Below are 22318 nucleotides of genomic sequence, written 5' to 3'. Positions count from 1 at the left end.
AGTAATGATAAATTCAACATAAGAAGTAAAAAATTTATACTCCAAAACTATAAAACATTGAAAGAAATTAAAGGAGATATAAATAAATGGGAAGGAATTCCATGTTCATGTACTCATATTAGAAAATTTAATTTGTTAAAATGGTGTTACTCTAAACTGATCTACAAAACCAAAGCAATCATTATGAAAATTTTCACAATCTTTATTTACAAAAATCGATAACCTGATTCTTTAATCCATATGGAAATGAAAGTGAACCAGAATAACCAGAACATTCTTGAAAAAGAATAGCATAGTTAGCGGACTCACACTTCAAACTGCAGAGGCAATAATCAAGACATTGTGGTACTAAAACAAGACTAGATATATAGATCAGTTGAACAGAACTGAGAGATCACAAATAAATCATAAAATTACGGTCAATTAAATTTTGACGAAGTTTTCAAGACAAATAAATATGAAAAAGAGAGTCTTTTCAACAAATGATTCTGAACAGTTGGATAGCCAAAGCAGAAGAATGAAGCAGGGCCCTGACCTGGCCCTATACACCAAAAACCAAGCAAATATTATAGACTAAATGCAAAAGTTAAAAGTATAAAATTCTTAGAATAAAACAGAACTAAATCTTCATGTTATTGGGGTAGAAACTTATTTCTAACATATGACACCAAAACCACAGGCAAAAAAAAGAGATGATTGAGAAGTTGGACTTCAACAAAATTTAAAACTTTTGTGCTTCAAAGGATGCAATCACTAAGCAGCAGAAATAGCTCACATTACATAAATATTCACAGCAGCATTATCCATAATAACCAAAAAGTGGAAGCAACCCAATGTGTACCATCCAGTGAATGGATAAATACAGTGTGGTGTTAGTTATACGATGGAACATTATTCAGCAATAATGAAATGAAATGTCAGGCTCTACTTCTGACAGGACAGTATGAGGAGCTCTGGGAACCAACTCCCTAGCAAAACTGGGGAAAATTATTTTTTTTTGACAGAGTTAGAGAGAGAGACAGAGAAAGGTCTTCCTTCTGTTGGTTCACCCCCCAAATGGCCACCACAGCCGACGCACTGCGCCGATCCGAAGCCAGGAGCCAGGTGCTTCCTCCTGGTCTCCCATGCGGGTGCAGGGCCCAAGGACTTGGGCCATCCTCCACTGCCTTCCCAGGCCACAGCAGAGAGCTGGCCTGGAAGAGGAGCAACTGGGACAGAATCCGGCGCCCCGACCGGGACTAGAACCCGAGGTGCCGGCGCCGCAGGTGGGCTAATATTTCAAGCCTCCTCCAGATCCCCCACGTGGGTGCAGAGGCTCAAGCACTTGGGCCATCCTCTACTGCCCCCCCCCCCCAGGCCACAGCAGAGAGCTGGATAGGAAGAGGAGCAGCCTGGACTACAACCAGCACCCATATGGGATGCCAGCGCTGCAGGCAGAGGTCCAGCCCACTATGCCATAGCGTCAGCCCCTTAAATGAAAATTTTTAAGAAAAAATATTTCAAGCCTCTCACCCCTCAAAAAAGACACTACGGGAACTGGAGCTTGGTAAAGTTGCAGGGCATAAAATCAAGACACAAAAATCAATAGCCGCGGGGCAGGCACTGTGGCACAGTTAGCCCTGGCCTGAAGTGCCGACATCTCATATGGGCGCCAGTTTGAGACCCGGCTGCTCCACTTCTGATCCAGCTCTCTGCTATGGCCTGGGAAAGCAGTAGAAGGTGGCCCAGGTCCTTTGGCCCCTGCACCCGCATGGGAGACCCAGAAGAAGCTCCTGGCTCCTGGCTTCGGATGGGCACAGCTCCGGTCATTGTGGCCAGTTGGGGAGTGAACCAGTGGATGGGAGACCTCTCTCTCTCTCTCTCTCTCTCTCTCTCTCTCTCTCTGCCTCTCCTCTCTCTGTGTAACTCTGACTTTCAAATAAATAAATAAATCTTTTAAAAAATCAATAGCCTTTATTTACACAAACAATGCCATAGCAGAAAAAGAACTAGTAAGATCAGTCCCATTCACAATAACTACAAAAATTTTTCAATACCTTGGAATAAATTGAACCAAGGATATGAAAGGTCTATACAATGAAAATTACAAAACATTAAAGAAAGAAATAGAAGAAGATATAAAAAATGGAAAAATATTCAATGATCATGTGTTGGAAGAATTAATATCATCAAAATGTCCATAGTACTGAAAGCAATTTACAGATTCAATATAATCTCAATCAAAATACTAATGACATTCTTCTCAGATCCAGAAAAAACTGATGCTAAAATTCATATGAAAACACAAGAGACCCCAAATAGCTAAAGCAATCTTATACGACAAAAACAACGCTGGAGACATTGCAATACCAGGTTTTCAGATATACTACAGGGCAACTGTAATCAAAATGGCCTGGTACTGGCACAAAAATGGACATGAAGACCAGTGTAACAGAACAAAAACTCCAGAAATCAATCATGTACAACCAACTAATCAATCTCTGGAGAATGGATAGTTTCTTCAATAAATGGTGTTCGGATAATTGGATCTAGGTGTGCAGAAGTATGAAAAAAGACCCCTATCTTACAGCTCACACAAAAATCAGCTCAAAATGGATCAAATATCTAAATCTATCACATGTTAACATCAAATTACTAGAAGAAAACATTAGGGACACTCTGAAAGACACTGGAATAGGCAAAGACTTCTTGGAAAAGACCCCAGATGCATAGGCAATAAAAGACAAAAATAGACAAATAGGATGCATCAAGCTAAAAAGCATCTGTACTGCAAAGTGAGCACTCAACAAAGTGAAGAAGCAACTTATAGATCAGGAGAAAATATTTTCAAATTATGCAACTGATAAAGGATCAATATCAAGGATCTATAAGAGCTCAAGAAAGTCAACAACAAAACAAAGAATCCAGTTAAGAAACGGGCAAAGGACATAAATAGGAATTTTTCAAAGGATGAAATACAAATGGCTAACAAACGCATGAAAAAAATGCTCAGGATCACTAGCCATCAGGGAAATGCAAATAAAAGACACAATGAAGTTTCACCTCACCCCAGTTAGAATAGCTATCATCCAAAAAACAAAAAAGAATAAATGCTGAATAAATACTGGCAACGATATAGGGGAAAGGTACCCTAGGCCACAGTTGGTGGGAATGTAAACTAGTATAGCCATTATAAAAGGCAGTACAGGGATTCCTAGGAGATCAGAAAATCGATATCTCTTAGGACCCAGCCATTCCACTCCTGAGAATTTACCTAAACAAAGTTAAATCTGCATATGAAAGAGTTATTTGTACCCCAGTGTGTATTGCTGCTCAATTCACAATAGCCACAATAGCTAAGATATGGAACCAACCCTGATGTCCATTAACCAATGACTGGACAAAGAAAATATGGTATATATACACTATGGGATACTACTTGGCCATAGAAAGAATGAACAGCTGTCTTTTGAAACAAAATGGACACAACTGGAAACCATTAAGCTTACTGAAATAAGCCAATCTCAAAAAGACAAGTATCATATATTTTCTCTGATATGTAGCAGTTAATATACAATACAAAAAATTGTATAAGAATGAAATGGACATTATGGGATGTGACTGTCATTTTTAACATTTGTTTATACCTCTGTGGAACTATAGTGTTCCTACTTTTTACTTGCTGAATATATGATTAGTGGAGAATTAAGCCTGTGAATATAGAGTGGATTAAAAACTTTCAAAAACTGATGAAGAGAAGGGAGGGAAGGAGGGAGCTTTGGGGGGCAGGGGAGTAAGGAGAGCATGGTTGTCTTTTGGGAACTGTACCTGTGGAATTCATGAAATCTGTTTTCTTTATATTAATAAAAATTTTTTAAAAATGGAAACATTTTCTCTAAAAATAATAAAACAATCTTTACAGATCTATAATGATTAAAGAAATTGAATCAGTAAGTAATAACCTTCCAAAATGGAAAGAATCAAGTTCAGATAAATTTACTAGTGAATGCTACCAAATATTTAAGAACAAAAAAAAGTTATGCATAAACTTTTCCAAAAGCTAGAAGCAGACAGAATACTTTTTAACTCATTCTGTGAAGCCAGGATTACCCCAATACCAAAACCAAAGACATTATATAAAACTGCAGACCAATATTCTCATGAACATTTATGTAATATGCTCAAAAATACTAGAAAATTAAATCCAAGAGTCTATATACATTATAACCAATTGGGATTATCCTGGGTATGAAAAATTGGTTCAGGGGCCAGTGCTGTGGCAAGGCAGGGAAAGCTGCTGCCTGCAGTGCTGGCATCCCATATGGGCACCGGTCTGAGTCCTGGCTGCTTCACTTCTGATCCAGCTTTCTGCGATGGCCTGGGAAAGCAGTAGAAGATGGTCCAAGCCCTTGAGCCCCTGTATCCGCACGGAAGACCCAGAATAAGCTCCTGGCTCCTGGCTTCGGATTGGCACAGCTCCAGCCACTGCTGCCAATTGGGGAGTGAACCAGTGGATGGAAGATCTCTTTCTCTCTCTCCTCCTTTCATCTCTGATGCTGTGTTTTTGAAATAAATAAATCTTTGAAAATAAAGGAAGACAAAGTAACAGTTTGAACTGTCATTTAAAAATCAAAAAAAAGAAATTTTAGAACTAAAAAAAGTTTATAAAAGAAAAAAAACAAGAAAAACCCTTCAAAAATCAGTTAATGTAATCCACCACATCAATAGGCTAGGGAAGAAAAATCACACAATGTGTCAATGGATGCAGAAGAAGCTTTTGATGAAAATGGCAACACCCATTGATTCATGACAAAAAAAACTTCTCAGCAAACTGGGAATAGAGGAGACATGTTCAATTTTATACAGGACATCTACAAAAAGCCTATAGCAAAGATCATAATGGTGAGAAACTCAAAGCTTTCCCATTAAGATCAGGAACAAGGTAAGGATGTTCCCTCTCACCACTGCTTTTCAGTGTCTTACTGGGAGGCTTAGCTAATGCAATGAAAAATAGAAGGTAAACAAATTGGGAATGAAGAAATAAACTGTGTTCACAGATGACATGATTATCTATGTAGAAAATATGAAAGAAGAGACAAACTCCTGGAACTATTAAACAATTATAGCAAGGCTAGAAAATACAAGGTTAATATACAAAAGTTAATCACTTTCCTATATACCAGCAATGAATAAATGAAATTTGAAATTAAAAGCTTATTTTTATTTTGTTTGTTTCACTAGTACATGCGATAAAACTGAAAAAATTTAGAGAAGATTAGCATAGCCCTTATTTAAGAATGACATGCTAATTTCTGAAATGTTCCATATTGATGGAGTGTATTTACCTCAAATTCATCAATTGGTATATATTAAATATGTACAGCTTCTTGTATGTTAACAATACATCAGTAAAATGTTTTTAAAAATACATTACCATTTACATTAGCAAACACCAAAAAATAAGCACTTTAGGTATAAATTTAACATGATCTACACAAGATCTGTATGAGGAAAACTACAAAACTATGATGAAAGAAATAAAATAAATAAGGAAAACATTTGTTACACTCTATGAACTTATACTGCAGTGACTTTAGATACAATATTGAAAGTGCAATGCATGAAAGAAATGACTAATAAGCAAGGCTCATTAAAATTAAAAATTCTCTGTAAAAGACAGTCATCATGATGAAAAGACAAGCCACAGAGTGGGACAAAATATTTGCAAAAGAAATATCTGATAGAGGAGTATCATAAAAAATACGAAGAAGTCTTAATATTTAACAAGGCAAAAGAAGCTGATTTTAAAATGAGCAAGAAACCTAAACAGTCATTTCCTCAAAGAAGATCTATAGAAGGCAAATAAACATATAAAAGATGTTCCACATTATATATATCGAGGAGTCTCAAATTAAAACCACAATGAGATGCCACTACATACCCATTAGAACTACCAAAATCCAGATCACTGACAAAAAACAAATAAAGGGGAGGTTGTAGAACAACATGGACTCTTATTCATTGCTGATAGAGATGTAAAATGGTACAGCCAATTTGCAAGACAGTTTGGCAGTTTCTTACAGAACTAAACATACTGTTACCATACAATCAAGCAATTGTGCTCTTCAGTATTTACCAAAATGAACTGCAAACTTATGCCCATACAAAAACATGCATATGGATGTTTATAGCAGCTTTATTCACAATTGTCAAAGCATGGAAGCCACCAATATGTTCATTACTAAGCAAATGGATAAACAGTGGTGCATACTGACAATGGAATATTATTTGGTACTAAAAAAAAGCCATGAAAGAATTTGAAATGCATATTATCAGGTGAAAGAAAAGAAACTGAAAAGATTACATACTGTACAATTTCAACTAAATGACATTCAGAAAAATGTAAAACTATAGAGACAGTAAAAAGATGTAGTTGCCAAGGATTGGTGGGGACAGGGATAAAATGGCAGAGCTTAGAGGATTTTAAGGCAGTGAAAATATTCTGTATGATACCACAATGGAGAATATGTGCCATACATTTGTCAAAAAACCATAGAGTACCCAATACCAAGAGTGTACCATAGTGTAAACTTCTGGATAATGATGTGTCAATATAGTTTCATCAACTATAACAAGTAAACTGCTATGGTGTGAGATTTCAGCAAGTGCAGGAGGTTGTGCATGGGGTGGGTATATGGTAATTCTTTGTACTTTTCGCTCAATTTTTCTGTGAACCTAAAATTGATCTATAAAATAGTCTACTTAAAAAAACTCCTTAAGTCTCTGGGATGGTCCTAAGGGCATACAGCAAATGAAGAATGTGGCCGAGAGGCAGCAAAATTTCCCTGGGGGCCTCTGAGATCACATTTGACAGGCCTCACAGACAAAAGTCTCACAATCTTTAACTTACAGATAAAGACTGTTGTTTGTAATGAACGTGCTTACAAGACTACAGATTATGACAGTTTCCAACCACTGGACTTCTGCAGAGTTGCTGTTTCAAAAGATTTATTCCTTACTGATAATCTCTAGCCACCAATTATCTACAAACAGACCTTCCAGTACCAATCTAAATTCACCCCAAACAAGTTGGACAAGTAACAGGGCCAATAAAAAATTCTTCAGAACAACTTATTTCACCTCACTCAATTGTTACCTCTTTTAAAAACCCATCATTTTTTGCCTTGAGGAAACATCAGGCTTCTAACCAAACTTGTAGCTCCCAATTTTTCAAATCTATCTTGTACCATAGTAAAACTGCCATTGTTTTATTTTAGCCTCATTTATGATTTTTTGGTTTAAAAGAAATACTTACCCCCCCAAAATCTACTATATTTCAGAACAAAGAGTGATATTCTGTGGTATCTAAAGCCAAGACTCATTTACTCTCTCCCCTCTGCCAATGTAAGGAGACAGAAACTCCACTTCATACTGGTACAACCAAGACTACAGGGATCCTTCTCCTGCAGCTCCCAGTCAGAGACTATCTTTTCGGCAAGAATAAGATATTAGCATTTCTCATTCTGCCCACAGCTACCTGTCGTTCAGGCTAACTTTCAGATGGGTGAGGCTGAGAAGCTGATTCATCTTTTCTCTCACCTAGCCTGACCTGGGGATGAAGGCTCTAACTAAGATGTGACGCCACTGGAAATACTACAGCTGTGATCACTCTTGACCCTGGCTTGTTGAGCCATGCCAGAAAAGGCCATCCAAGCAGATCTGCAGCTGTTGCTTTTCTGTCCATGAACGCTCAGCTCCTAAAGTGAGGGGGTTACTTAGAAACCTACCATTGTCTTTGATCCCAGTACCAGAGGTGTGGCTCAGAGATTTTTTCCATGGGGGGAAAGCAAGCCATAAAACAGAGAGATCGGATCATCTCCCTAGGAACTGACTTCATTTGTAACAGAGCACTTTGAATATCAAGCCTAAGTATACTCTTTTTAAAAGAGATTTATTTGTTTATTTGAAAGTCAGAGTTACACAGAGAAAGAAGGAGAGGGAGAGAGGGAGAGAGGGAGAGAGGGAGAGAGGGAGGGAGGGAGAGAGGGAGAGGGAGAGAGGGAGAGAGAGCCTTCCATTCTCTGGTTCACTCTCCAATTGGCTGCGAGCGATGGCTGGAGCTGCGCCGATCTGAAGCCAGGAACCAGGCACTTCTCCTGGTCTCCCACGTGGGTGCAGGGGCCCAAGGACTTGGGCCATCCTCCACTACTTTCCCAGGCCACAGCAGAGAGCTGGATCAGAAGTGGAGCATCTGGGACCCGAACTGGTGCCCATATGGTATGTTTTTTTCCTATTTTTTAAAGATTTTATTTATTTATTTATTTGACAGGTAGAGTTACAGACAGTGAGAGAGAGAGACAGAGAGAAAGGTCTTCCTTCTGTTGGTTCACTCCCCAGATGGCCGTAATGGCTGGAGCTACATCAATCCGACAGGAGCTACGCCGATCTGAAACCAGGAGCCAGGAGCTTCTTCCTGGTCTCCCGTGCAGGTGCAGGGGGGCCCAAGCACTTGGGCCATCCTCCACTGCCCTCCTGGGCCACAGCAGAGAGCTGCACTGGAAGAGGAGCAACCGGGACTAGAACCCAGCGCCCATATGGGATGCTGGCGCCACAGGCAGAGGATTAACCTAGTGCGCCACCGTGCCGGCCCCGGGATGGTTTTTTCTACCCACTATGCCACGGCCCCCTAAGTAAACTCTTAAAAACAGTGGAGATTACATGGGAGACCCAGAAGAAGCTCCTGGCTCCTGGCTTCGGATTGGTGCAGCTCTAGCCATTGCGGCCAATTAGGGAGTGAACCAGCGGATAGAAGACCTTCCCCCCACCCCGTGTGTGTGTGTGTGTGTGTGTGTAACTTTCTCTCTATTTTCAAATAAATAAATAAATCTTTAAAAAACAGTGGGGGTTACAGTAAAAAGTAATAAGAGAATGATAGACTCATTGGGGATATGAAGGTACTTTAAAATGTTCATGGAAAATGGAATTAAATGATAAGCTCATTTTGGTGCAAAAAATAGAAATACATGTATTCAAGGGGTCTTCAAAGAGTTCATGGAAAGTGCGTATGATGAAACAAATGCATGAATTTCAATTTTTTTGCATCAAAAGAAACTTAGTTCCATTTTCCTTGAACTTTCTGAAGGACACCTTTAGAGGTAAACTGTAGGCTGGCTAATTTCCTGGTGAGAAACAGGTAGAGAGCCTCCCGGCATCAGAATGAATCTCAAACACTGCTCTAGGGATTATTGGTCCAAAGGAGCCAAAATGTGATTGGATCAAGTTATGGAGCAATGAATGCCCTCGGGAACTTTTTGAAACAGCCAGCCACTACTAGTACGGCTTACTGGTTGTGTCTGGTGTGGTAAAAGACGCAGCAAGCCCTTCCAAAACCCTGTGGGCATCCCAGGGCTGTGCTCCCTGAGGAACTAAATCATCAACTTCACACTTTGAGAGTATGTAGAAAGAAACTTCACTGAAGTACGCAGTCTGTGACTAAACAAGTAAATAAGCAAATACCATGAATAAGTCCTGGGCTGGAGGTGGGGAGACCGATATTCAGAGTCGCTTTAGTGTATTATCTAAAATACCCACTTTCCAGCAAAAAAACAGTATGAGACAGGCAAAGAAACAGGAAATAAACCATGCATTACAAAAAAAAAAAAAGCCAGGCAACATAAAATACTAGTGACAATGACCAGATATTAGACTTAACAGGCAAACACTTCAAAGAAATCATTATAAATATGTTTAAAGAATGAAACGATATTATGAATAAAGTAGTAAAATAAAAATAAATAAATAAAGTAGAGAAAATAAATAAATAAAGTAGAGAAAAATCAATAAGGAGATGGAATTAATTAACAGAACAAATGGAAGGGCTGTCTTTTGGCACAGCTGTTAAAGATGCCACTTGGGGATTTCCATATCCCACATCAAAGTGCCTGGGTTCACACGCCAGCTTGGCTCAATTCCAACTGCCTACTGACATATACCTTGGGAGGCAGCAGGTGATGGCTCAAGTACTTGGGGTCTGCCATTCACATGGGAGACCTAGATAGGGCTTTTGGCTCCTGGTTCCTGTTGCAGGCATTTGGGGAGTGAACCAGCAGATGGGAGCTCTTTCTCTGTCTTGCTCTTTCTGTCTCTCTGTATTTCAAAATAAATAAATAAAAGTTTAAAAAGTTAAAAAACGGAAATTGGGGAGTTGAGAAAGTAATAACTAAAGTGAAATAATGAGCAACTGATATATGTGTTTCCTAGGGTTAGGATAACAAAGAACCACACAATGCATGGCTTAAAACAACAGAAATTTGTCTCACGGCTCTGTGGCCTAGAAGTCTGAAATCAAGGTGTTGGCAGAGACATGCTCTCTCTGAAGACTCTAGGAAATCCTTTCTTGCCTCTTGTAGATATTCCTTGGCTTGTGGCAGCATTACTCCGTCTGCCACCATCTTCACATGACAACCTTCCCTCTTTGTTTCTGTGTCCAAATTTCCCTCTTCTTGTTAGCAAATCAATCATGTTGGATTATGAGCTCACCTTATTCCTAATTATACCTGTATCCTATCCCAAATAAGGTCACATTTAGAGGTACTAGGGATTACGATCCCAGCATTTTTTTAATTTTAAATCTTTTTTTAAAAAGATGCATTTATTTAGTTGAAAGGCCCAGTGGCAGAGAGAGAGAGAGAGAGAGAATCAGATATTCATCCACTGGGTCACTCCCTAAGTGGCTGCAACAGCCAGGTCTGGGCCAGGCTCAAGCTAGGAGCCAGGAACTCCATGCAGGCCTTCCTCATGGGTGGCAGGGTTCCAAGCACTTGGGTCATCTTCCACTGCTTATTCAGGTACATTAGCAGGAAGCTGGATGGGAAGCAGAAGAGCCAAGGATTCAAACTGGTACTTTGGTATGGGATGCTGATGTCACAAATGGTGGCTTAATTCACTATGCCACAACACTGGCCCCAACATATCTTTTTAAGGGGACAAAATCTAGCTCATAACAACTGGTAATTTAATCACACAATTATAAAAGAACACATAAATGCTCATTTGTTCTTAGATGATTTAAAAAGCAATTATATACTTTAAAGCATATATAATGTAATATCTGGTTTAAACGTATAGACTTGTGACATATATATATCAATAAGACCACCAAAAGAGATGAGGAAGGCAAGGGTATATTGGTCTATGGAAAAGCCTGAGGATGAAAACTTCAATTCATAGGAACAAATGAAGATAACCAGGAATATACTGATTTTAGGGATACAAATACATTTCAGCAAGTAGACCAGTTTATAAATATGAAATCCATGAATAATAAGGATTGGAATACCACTTCTATGTATCACTAGAATTATGTTAGTATAAATCTGAAGGAGATTCTGGTAAGTTAATCTGTATATGGTAAGGTCTAGAATAACAACTAATAAAATAATTATAATCAGTTATAAAATCAAAATGCTAAATTAGAAAATATTCACTTAATGCAAAAGAAATCAGTAAAGGAGGAATAGAGAAAAAAAAAGACCTGAGACTTAAAACAAGTAAAATGACCATCAGTTATATCAAACAGAATGTAGTTCATTATATAAAGTTGAATGGATGCCATTTAATTCCCCAAAATTCCATCATTAAACAGGGATTTAGTAAAACATCTTAAAAAAAGTAAAATGGCAAATGTAAATCCAACCACATACATAATATGTTATATATTGTTATATAATAATATTAAGTGCAAATGGATTAAACAATCAAGAAGAAGAGACTGTCACACAGAATTAAAAATATGTTAAGATGTCCATGTCTCATATTGGAGTACTTGCGTTCAAAACCCAGCTTTGGCTCCTGACACCACCTTCCTGCTAATGCAGACACTAGGAGGCAGCAGTGATGACTCAAATAATTGGATTTCTGCCACCCATATGGAATTCCTTGAATGATTTTCCAGCTCTCAGGTACAGTATGGTCACTGTGACATTTAGGGAGTGAACCAGCAAAAGGGATCTTTCTCTCACTTTCTAATTAAAAAAAGTATAACAGTTGACCTGTATGCTATCTACAGTAGAAACTTTTTAAATTCAATGATACATATACATTGAAAATAAAAAAAATGAGAACAGATATATCATACATACACTAATCTTAAGAAAGCTATATTAATGTCATACAAAACAGACTTTCAAACAAAAAGTATTGCTAGAGATGAGGAGGGACATTTTATAATGACAACAGGATAATTCATCATGAAGACATAAACATATATACAACTAACAACAGAACAACAAAATACACAAAGCAAAAACTGACAGAAACTAAAGGGATAATAGACAATTTAAAAATAATAGTTGGATACTTCAGTACCCCACTTTGAATAGTGGGAGAATTAGGCTGAAGATCAACTTTAAATCTGAATTAATCAGAAATAGAAGAGAAAACTAAGCCCAAAAGTAGAAGCAAATAATGAAGAGCATAAATAAATGAAGTAGAGAATAGAAAAGCCATAGAATCAGTGACATTGACAGTTGGTTGAAAAATTTAAGAAAATTGACAAACCTCTAGCCAGACTGACCAAGAAAATAGAAGGAAGGTTCATGCTACTAAAAGCAGAAATAAAAGCGGGGGACATTATTACCAACCTTTGAGAATTAAAAATAATTTAAAGAGAATACTATGGACAATTATACATCAACAAATAAAACAACCTACATGACATAAATGAATTATTAGAAACACACAAGCTATCAAAACTGACTGTAGAAATAAAAAACCTGGGCCTGGCATTGGCTGCTGCTTGTGATGCTGGCATCCCGTTTGGGAGTGCCATCAAATCCTAGCTGCTCTGTTTCCCATCAAGCTTATTGTTAATATGCCTGGGAAGGTAGCAGAGGATGGCCCAAGTGTTTGGGTTCCCACCACCCATGTGGGAGACCCTGATGAAGTTCCTGGCTGTGGCCATTTGGGGAGCGAACCAGTTGATGAAAGATTCTCATTCTCTCTTGCTTCTCTCTCTCTCTCTCTCTCTCTCTCTCTCTCTCCTGTCCCTGTTACTCTGCTTTTCAAATAAATAGATATCTTTTACAAGAAATAACAAATCAGAACAGAACTATAGCAAGTAAAAACGTTGAATCAGTAATCAAAAATCTCTCAATAAAGAAAATTCAGGATTAGATGGGTACTCTGGTGGATTCCACCAAACATCTAAAGAAGAATTAATACCAATTCTTGTTAAGCTATTAAAAAAAGTCAAAGAGGAGGGAACATTTCCTAACTTACTCTATTAGGCCAGGATTACCCTTATATCAAAGTCAAAGATATCACAAGGAAAGAGAATTAAAGATAATATTTCTTACAGAGATACAAAAATCTTTAGCAAAATGCTAGAAACGGAATCCAGTAGCAGTAAATTATAAGTATTATTTGCCATTTCCAAATGGAATTTCTCACAGGAATGCAACAATAGTTCAACATATGAAAATCGGGGCTGGTGCTGTGGCGTAGCTGGTAAAGCCACCGCCTGCAGTGCTAGCATCCCATATGGGCACCAGTTCGAGTCCTGGCTGCACCACTTCTGATCCAGCTCTCTGCTGTGGCCTGGGAAAACAGTAGAAGATGACCCAAATGCTTGGGCCCCCACACCCACATGGGAGACCCAGAAGTTGTTCCTGGCTCCTGGTTTTGGATTGGCCCAGCTCCAGCTATTGAGGACATTTGGGAAGTGGACCAGTGGATAGAGGACATTCTCTCTCTCTCTCTCTCTCTCTCTCTCTCTCAAATCTTTCTCTCTTTCTCTCTCTCCCCCTCACTCCCTCCTTCCCTCCCTCTCTGTAACTCTGCCTTTCAGTTACTGAAATATACCACATTAATGGAATACAGAAAAACGATCACATGATCACTTCAAATGATGCAGAAAAAAGTTTAACAATATCCACACCTTTTATGATGCAATTAAAAATTAGAAATTGAAAATAATTTCCAAAACAAAACAAGAGGCATTTATGAAAAGTCCAGAGATAAGATCATATTCAATGGTAAAAGACTGAAAGCTTGCCTCCTAAGATCAGGAATAAGACCATTATTCTTTCTAGCAACTTTAATTCAAAACTGTACTGGGGATTCTAGCCAGATCATTCAGGAAAAAAATATAAAAATAAGAGAAAGGAATAAGAGTAGAGGGGAACGAAGAAAGGAAAGAAGGAATGATGGAATGAAGGAAGGTAGAGGGGAAGGGAGGGAGAGAGGGAGGAAATTCATGTAAATAAATAATTAAGGAAGAAATAGAAAACTCTGTCTAGTCAGGGGCATGATCTTATATACACAAATACCTTTTTAGAACCTACAGTAAAAACTCCTATTAGAGTTAATAAATCTATTCACCTAAGTTGCAGGGTATGAGATAACATACTGAAATCCATTGCTTTTATATATAGTGAACATTAGCAATGAACAGTCCAAAGATGAAATTAATGAAAGAATTCCACTTATAATAACATCAAAAAGAGTAAAACATGAATAAATCTGTTTCTGTACTTCATATACATTTTTGTTAATTGACACTCAGTAATTGTAAATATTTTTTAAAGATTTATTTTATTTATTTGTAAGGCAGACTTACATATATATATATATAGAGAGAGAGAGAGAGAGAGAGAGAGAGGTCTTCAGTTATCTGGTTCACTCCTGAAATGGCAACAATACCTGGATCTGGGTCAGGCAGGAGCCAGGAGCCAGTAACTCCAGCTGGCTCTCCGACATGGGTTCAGGGCCCCAAGCATTTGAGTCATCTTCCACTGCTTTCCCAGGCACATTAGCAGGGAGCTGGATCGGAAGTGGAATAGCCAGGACTTGAACTAGCACCCACATGGGATGCCAGCACTGCAGGCAGTAGTGCCTTTACCTACTACACCACAATGCCTGTCTCAACTGCAAATATTTATTGAGTACAGTGCAATGTTTCAATGTATACATATAATTTGTAATGATCAGATCAGGGGTAATTGACTTATTTTATTTATTTATTTACAGGCAGAGTGGACAGTGAGAGAGAGAGACAGAGAGAAAGGTCTTCCTTTGCCGTTGGTTCACCCTCCAGTGGCCACCGCGGCCGGCTCACTGTGGCCGGTGCACCGCACTGATCCGAAGGCAGGAGCCAGGTGCTTCTCCTGGTTTCCCATGGGGTGCAGGGCTCAAGCACTTAGGCCATCCTCCACTGCACTCCCTGGCCACAGCAGAGAGCTGGCCTGGAAGAGGGGCAACCGGGACAGAATCCGGCGCCCTGACCGGGACTAGAACCTGGTGTGCCGGTGCCGCTAGGCGGAGGATTAGCCTATTGAGCCGCGGCGCCGGCCCAGTAATTGACTTATATATCAGGCCTTTTTCAGTTCTTTGTGTGGGACACATTAAAAATCCTCTGTATTAGCTATTTTTAAATATACAATTAATTCTTGTCAATCATAGTTATGCTACCATGCTATACAGAACATTACAAGTTATTCCTCCTATGCAACTGCACTCCCGTACTCATCAAACATCCTGTCATCCTCTCTATCCCCTCCTTCCTGTTCTTCTCAGGCTCAGATAATCACTATTTTATTCTCTACTTTGTTATCAGTTTTTTACTGTCCACTTATAAATGAAAGCTTGCAGTATTAGTTTCCTGGGGTTGATTTACTTTACTTAAGTGGCTGTAAATCACATAATTTCATTCTTTTTATACCTGAATATTCCCTTGTGTAGCTATGTCACATTTTCTTTATTCATTCAGCCATCGATAGACAATTGAGGTTGATCCCATATCTTGGCTTTCGTGAATAGTGCTGCAATAAGCATGAGAATGCAGCTGTCTTTTTAACACAGTGATTTCAATTCCAGGGCAATGCACTAGAAAGGTAACCCAGTGGCTTCCAAAACTAGGCATAGGGCCTGCAAGAGCCACAGGGTTGTCCAGAAGTAAATGACTGAGGTATCTGTAGCATGAGGGACCTCCTGCTTCCCTGCCATGCAAAGTTCCCTTTGGTTCAGGGTCGATAATGAGAAATGGAATGGTAGATGCTGTGTGCTTAGTTCCCTTATAAGGCTATCAACATCCCTACTATACCCTACTATGCTCTGATGCTCTGCCTCAAACATTCTAGTGAAATAGCTGTTATTTCCTTTTAAAAAACATTTTTATTTATTTATTCAAATGGCATACTTACACACAGAGAGATGAGACACACAGAGAGAGAGAGAGAGAATCTTCCATCCACTGTGCACTCCCCAGATGGCAATGTTGGGGCCTAGGCCAGGCTAGAGTCAAAGGGAACTCCATCCGGTCTCCCGTGCAGGTGGCCCAAGTACTTAGGCCATCCTCTACTGCCCTTCCAGGTGCATTAGCGGGAAACTGGATCAGAAGTGGAGCAGTCAATACTCAAACTGGTGCTCATATGGGATGCTGGCATCATAGGCAGTGGCTTAACCTGTTGTGACACAACCTCGGCTCTATTTCCTTGTTCTGATTCCTCATTATGGAGGGAAGCACACCAGGCACTTGCAGTCAGCTATCTTGCTGGTGTCACCTATAGACTCTTCTTTATCTTATGGTTAGATTTATACTAAAATTTATAAAGCACTCCTGAAAAAAGCAAAGATGTCTAAATAAATGGAAATATAGTCTAAGTTCATAGATTAGAAAAGAATAATTATTAAGATGTCAATACTACCTAAAACAATTTACAAATTCAATGAAATTACTATTCAAATCCCAGTCTCCATTTTGTATACATAAAAGAACTAATCTTAAAATTCACACGGACTTCCCAGGAACTCCAAATAGAAAAAATTACTCCTGGGAAAGAATAGCAAAGTTAGAGGATATGCACTTCCGAATTTCTAATCATACTACAAAGCTTCCATAATCAAAACCATATTGTACTGGCATAAAGATAGACATGTAGACAAATGGAATAAAATTGAGAGTCCAGAAATAAACTCATTCATCTATGCAAAATTGATTTTTGACAAGTGTGCCAACACCATTCAGTATGAAAAGAACAGTCTCTTCAACAAATTATGCTGAAACAGCTGGATAGCCATATGCAGAAGAATAAAGTTGAAGTTCCCCCTTTAAATATAAAAATTAAAGATCAATGTATAATAGTTAACTCTATAAAGTTTTTAGAATATAAGGATGAATCATCATGACCTTCGATTTGGCAATGGTCTCCTAAATATGACACCAAAAGCATAAGCAACAAATGAAACGAGGTACATTTGACTCCACAAAAATTTAAAAAAATTTATTAATAGATATTATCAAGAGAGTGAAGTGACAACTCATAGAATGGGAGGAAATATTTGTAAATCATGTGTCAGATAAGAGTCTCCTATCCAGAAAGATAAAGAACAATTATGATCATACAATGAAAAGACAAACCATTCGATTATAAATGGGTAAAGTATTTGAATAGGTATTTTTTCAAAAGAAAATGTACAAATGGCGAACTACCACATCAAAAGATGTTTAACATCATGAGTCATTAAAGAAATGCAAATCACCACTTCAAGCCCTCTGGGATGGTTATAATAAAAATGACCTTTCATAACAAGTGTTGATAAGGACATGGAGAGTGGTACAGCTCTTAGGAAAACAGTTTGGCAGTTTCTGAAAAGACTAAATATAATTACTATATGACCCATAAATTCCATTCCTTGGTTCCAAGAGAATTGACAACATATAATCATACAAAAATTTAGTTTAAAGGTCTATCAATCGATAAATAGATAAATAAAATGTGGTATATCTACACAAGCAAGTACCTTTCTTCAGGGAAAAAAAAGGAATGGTTCATTTATACATTCTATAACATGGATGAATTTTAGAAACCCTTTTGCTACGTGAAAGAAGCTATTACAAAAGAAAATATATTGAATAATATCATTTATATGAAATGGCCAGAATACACAAATTCGTATTCTGTTTCCTTTCTCTTTTTTGTTCCCCTTTTTCTTACATTTGTGTCTCCTGTGAGGAGGCACCAATCTGCAGTCTTTTCCTTCCACAGAGTAAGTGGCCCTTCTCTGAAGGCTGCCCTTCCATGACATCAACCCTGAGGAGGTGAACTGAGCTGTCCTGTGGGCACAGCTGGCACACTGTGATGGCCTGGCTGGTGCACAGTGGGCAGGTGGGAGCCCTGGTAAGCAGGAGCTCCATCTCCACTCTTTTTCCAATCCTCTGGAGACCACTAGATCCCACCATACAGGAAATGAAACTGTGAATTTTCTTTTTGATCCTCAAGCATCTTATTCTCCACGGTAGTACACTCCAGTCTGGTGGTTGCCTAACTTGCACTCCCCCCTTTTCCTCCTTTGTCTATTCCTTTATCTGTAACTAATTTGGAATTCCCAGTCTTCAGGCTCTGTGCAGCAGGGGTTACTTGTAGTTAGGAGACCTAGGCTTCACTTTCACCTTCCTAGCTGTCTCCTTAACATGTCCTCTAACTTCTCCAAGCCTCAGTTTCCTGGTCTGTAAAGTGAAAACGATTCCTATTGATAAGATTCAATGAGATAATATATTTGAAAGTGTATGTTGAATTGAATCCAACATCTTTTTCCGTGTCAAGTGAAACCATTCAGCTTGCCAGATAACAGTACTAACTTCCTTTAGACAGAAACTAGGAAACGAAGAAAGAGGCAGAGAGTGGCAATGGGCTCCTATATTCCCAAACTCATGCCTATGGATAGCACAACCAGGAATGTTGTTACTCAATTTCCCACCACGTAGTTTTAGGGCAGCCCAAGGAACACCTTATGCAAAATAATGTGCCCTCCACACACACACACTTGTCCTCATTGCTGCCCAGCAATGGCACATCTCAGCCACATGGACAATGGGTGCAGCAAGCCACTCACTGTTTTTCCCTCCATGGCCTTGTCCCAGGTCAGGGAGTTTTAGTGTTCCTAGCAAAGTGGTGATCTGGGGAGGAAGGTTTTCATGAAGAAATTACTGCCAGAATATCACTTCTGGTATGGGCTGGCGGGCTCATGAGTCAGCAAGGACCCTGGCCAAATTTGTTTGGCTATTTAGGAACTCAGATCAAGGCGTGGCAAGAAGGAGGTTGAAAACACGCCGTTACAGTGAGGCTCCGGGAACATCAGTGATTTGCAGTTCTTTGTGCTCTCTGGGGACATCCTCAGGGAACTTTCTGGCCCTCAGTCTGCTGCTGGGGCCTGGAATGCAGCCCGCCCTCCTTCCCCACCCCCACCATGCAAACATTCCTCAGCCACTGTAGAAATCCCAGTCCCTATTCAAGATCAGCTCAAATGTCACCTCGGGCAGGAAGTTTTCTCTGGAGCCCCTTCCCCCACCACTGCCAGATGTGAGCGTCCCTCCTCTGAGCTCTTCATTGTTTGTCTCTCAAGGAGTTTATCACATTCTGTCCTGTGTAACAATTATTTATGTGCTTGTCTTATCCCTCCTTCTGTACTGCAGTCAGGGATGGGGCCAATTGGTCTTTGTACCCGCAACAGTGCCAGGCATGGAGTTAGAGTTCATTCAATCAGTTAACAGATATTTACTGAGTACCTACTCTGGGTACTAGCTAAGCACTCAGAAGGACCTCTCTGGGCCGGTTCACAGCCCTGCTACTGCCTCCAATTAATTCCCCGAAGCTGAGAATGGTATCCAGGTACGCCCTTCCCATCTTACACTGGGGTTCAGCAGGCAGGCAAGCAGGTGGGGGGTCTCTAAAAAGGGGAGGAAAAGTAACTGGCCCTCCTCTTTTCCTCCAGGGACTGATAAAAGATGCAGCTGCTGCAGCACAAGCTTGCACCAAAGTGAGTGTATGCAGCTCAGCCCAGTGCTACCCTAATTCCAGGCCACATCAGGGGCCCTAGAGGGTTACACCCCAAAGCAATCCAGGAGTACAGAGGGCAGGTAGAGTTCCTTCCTAATTCCAAGATTTTCTGCAGACTCTGTGCTCTCTAAACTGGGGTTTATCTTGAATATTTGCCTGCACATGGTACCAGCAGGCTGCATACAATGAATTACATACCTTGAAAGCTTCCACTTTCTGGAAAATTCCAGTCTAAGAAAACTTAAGATTCCCATACTGTGGTCTGATCTGGTGATTTATGAAATCAGAGAGCCCATCTCTTTTGATCCTTTATCCTCACTAGAGACCTGAAGGGGTGAACAGTGGGTGGTCCCCAGATTGAGCCAGAAAGAAAGCAGACTGCATTTTGCATGCAAGGACCCTTACTCATGCCAGCAACATGGAAGGAACTAAACCTGCATTCGTGGGAAAACTATGACTAAGTGGGGTGTGGGGCAATGTCAAGAGCACTGGAGGGGAGCCGGCGCTATGGTGTAGTAGGTTAATTCTCTGCCTGCAGCACCGGCATCCTATATGGGCACGGGTTCTAGTCCCGGCTGCTCCTCTTATGATCCAGCTCTGTGCTACGGCCTGGGAAAGCAGTAGAAGATGGTCCAAGTGCTTGGGCCTCTGCACACATGTGGAGACCCAGAAGAAACTCCTGGCTCCTGGTTTCGGATCAGCCCAACTCCAGCCGTTGCGGCTATTTGGGGAGTGAACCAGTGGATGGAAGAGCTTTCTTTCTGTCTCTCCCTCTCACTGTCTGTAACTCTGCCTCTCAGATAAATAAATAAAAATCTTAAAAAAAAGAGCACTGGAGCAAGAGTCAGGGCTGAATCTGCACCCCAGCTTATTTACATATTAGCAGTAGAACTTTGATATATCATCTCTCCTTTAAGTTTCTTTATTTGTAAAATGGGCTTAAAAATCCACTCAGAGATCGGTAACACTCAGCTAGGACACTAAATCGGGGCATGAGAAAACAAAGAAGATAGATTACATTTCTTTTATGCTTTTAAAAATTGTTTTTTAGGAAGGCTGTGTCATTGAAAAGGTCCCGTCATCCAGACTCACAGGAAACTTTGGGGATATTCTTGTCCAATCATCCCATTTTATTGATGGGAAAACTGAAGCACAGAGGATGTGAAGTCTCTCTTAGACCACTCCAACAACACAGTGCCAGAGGACCATCCTTATTGCAAACACTGCTGCCACTGGCTCACAAAGAACTGACTTCTAAGGCTCTGCTGGCTCCAGGACTCAAAATCCAAGGCCACTGCTCCTGAGAGTTTTCTGATCTACGAGTAACCCATCCCCAGTAAATCCATGTTCTTTCCCTCACTTAGCTGTGAATAAAGATTGAAGGTGACCAAACAGAGGAAATTTGGGGGTATAATGGAACTGTTTATTATCTTGAAGACAGTAATGACTTCGTGGTTGTATATGTATGGCAAAATTTATCAACCTGAATGTTTCAAATATTTGTTATATAGTAGATGCCAGTTCTACCTCAATGATGTAGAAAAGAAGAGGGGGAGGCCCCAAATGCTGAGCTGTGAAAAAGCTTAGCAGCGCCTGAGTATTGCTAACATGGCCTCGACATAGCTTTGTCATCCAGGAGCAGCTTTCCATCTTTAGGTGTTGCTTGGATGCACTGCAGGCAGCTTTCTTAGAAGTTGTCCTATCTGAGATCTTCTGGAATCCTGAGGATCCTCTATGCTCCTTACTTGCTGTGCTGCCTGGGACCCACAAGCAAGTTCCTCAGGCTGTGTCCTGCTCTTTGGCTCACCCATGTGGTACTCCAGGGCAAGCCACAGTTAGGCACAGGATTAACTTTCTTGATTTCCTTCTCCCTAAGGAGTTGCAGGAAACCTACAGCCTGCATTGCATGACGACTCAAAAAACTGAGGACTCAATGAAACGAGTTCACTTAAGTAATTTGAAAGACTCTCAGTACCTCCCTCTCCAGCCATCCTACCCCAACCGCTTGCCATTTTCCTGTACCTACAGCTCTCAGAGGAGACATTTATGGAGTGCTTAAGATTAGCTTGCAAGTCACAGAATTGGCGTGTTTGTTTCCCAAGTTCAATAAATGCTTTTTGAGAATTTACCACATGTAGGGCTGAGCAATGTGGCAAACAAAGATGCCTTGGCTACTTCTCTGCCCTTGACACAAATTCTCAGCCTTGGAGAGGGTATACACAGACTTGGACAGAAATAACCCCCATGCTGGACAAAAAGTCATTCAAGCCATCAAGAATCTCTGAGTGCTGAAACAGTGCAAAAATGAGGAATGCTTGCTTCTGTCCAGGATAGACATCAGGGTAGCCATCACAAGGGAGGTGCCATTGAACTGAACTGTACTGCATAGCCATTTTCATTTAGTAACAAGAAGTGGCATTTGGATGGTGTTTCATACATATTTTTCATAATACGTATATTAGCTTTTCATGACTAAAATGACATACCTGAGACAATTAACTTTA

General features: G+C 39.9%; 1 protein-coding gene and 1 non-coding gene across 4 annotated transcripts in view; one reads left to right on the top strand and one right to left on the bottom strand.

Moving 5' to 3' along the window:
* Positions 1-22318, bottom strand: part of NHSL2 (NHS like 2) — a 304501-nt gene that overhangs the window by 221456 nt on the left and 60727 nt on the right. The window lies entirely within an intron of this gene.
* Positions 5207-5311, top strand: LOC127485020 (U6 spliceosomal RNA). The gene has a single exon (XR_007912227.2). It is a non-coding gene; the product is annotated as a U6 spliceosomal RNA (small nuclear RNA).

The sequence above is a fragment of the Oryctolagus cuniculus genome, chromosome X (assembly GCF_051225735.1).
Source record: "Oryctolagus cuniculus isolate XC-2025 breed Fujian yellow rabbit chromosome X, ASM5122573v1, whole genome shotgun sequence".
Classification (NCBI taxonomy): Eukaryota; Metazoa; Chordata; class Mammalia; order Lagomorpha; family Leporidae; genus Oryctolagus; species Oryctolagus cuniculus.
This window is presented reverse-complemented; position numbering and strand designations above follow the sequence as displayed.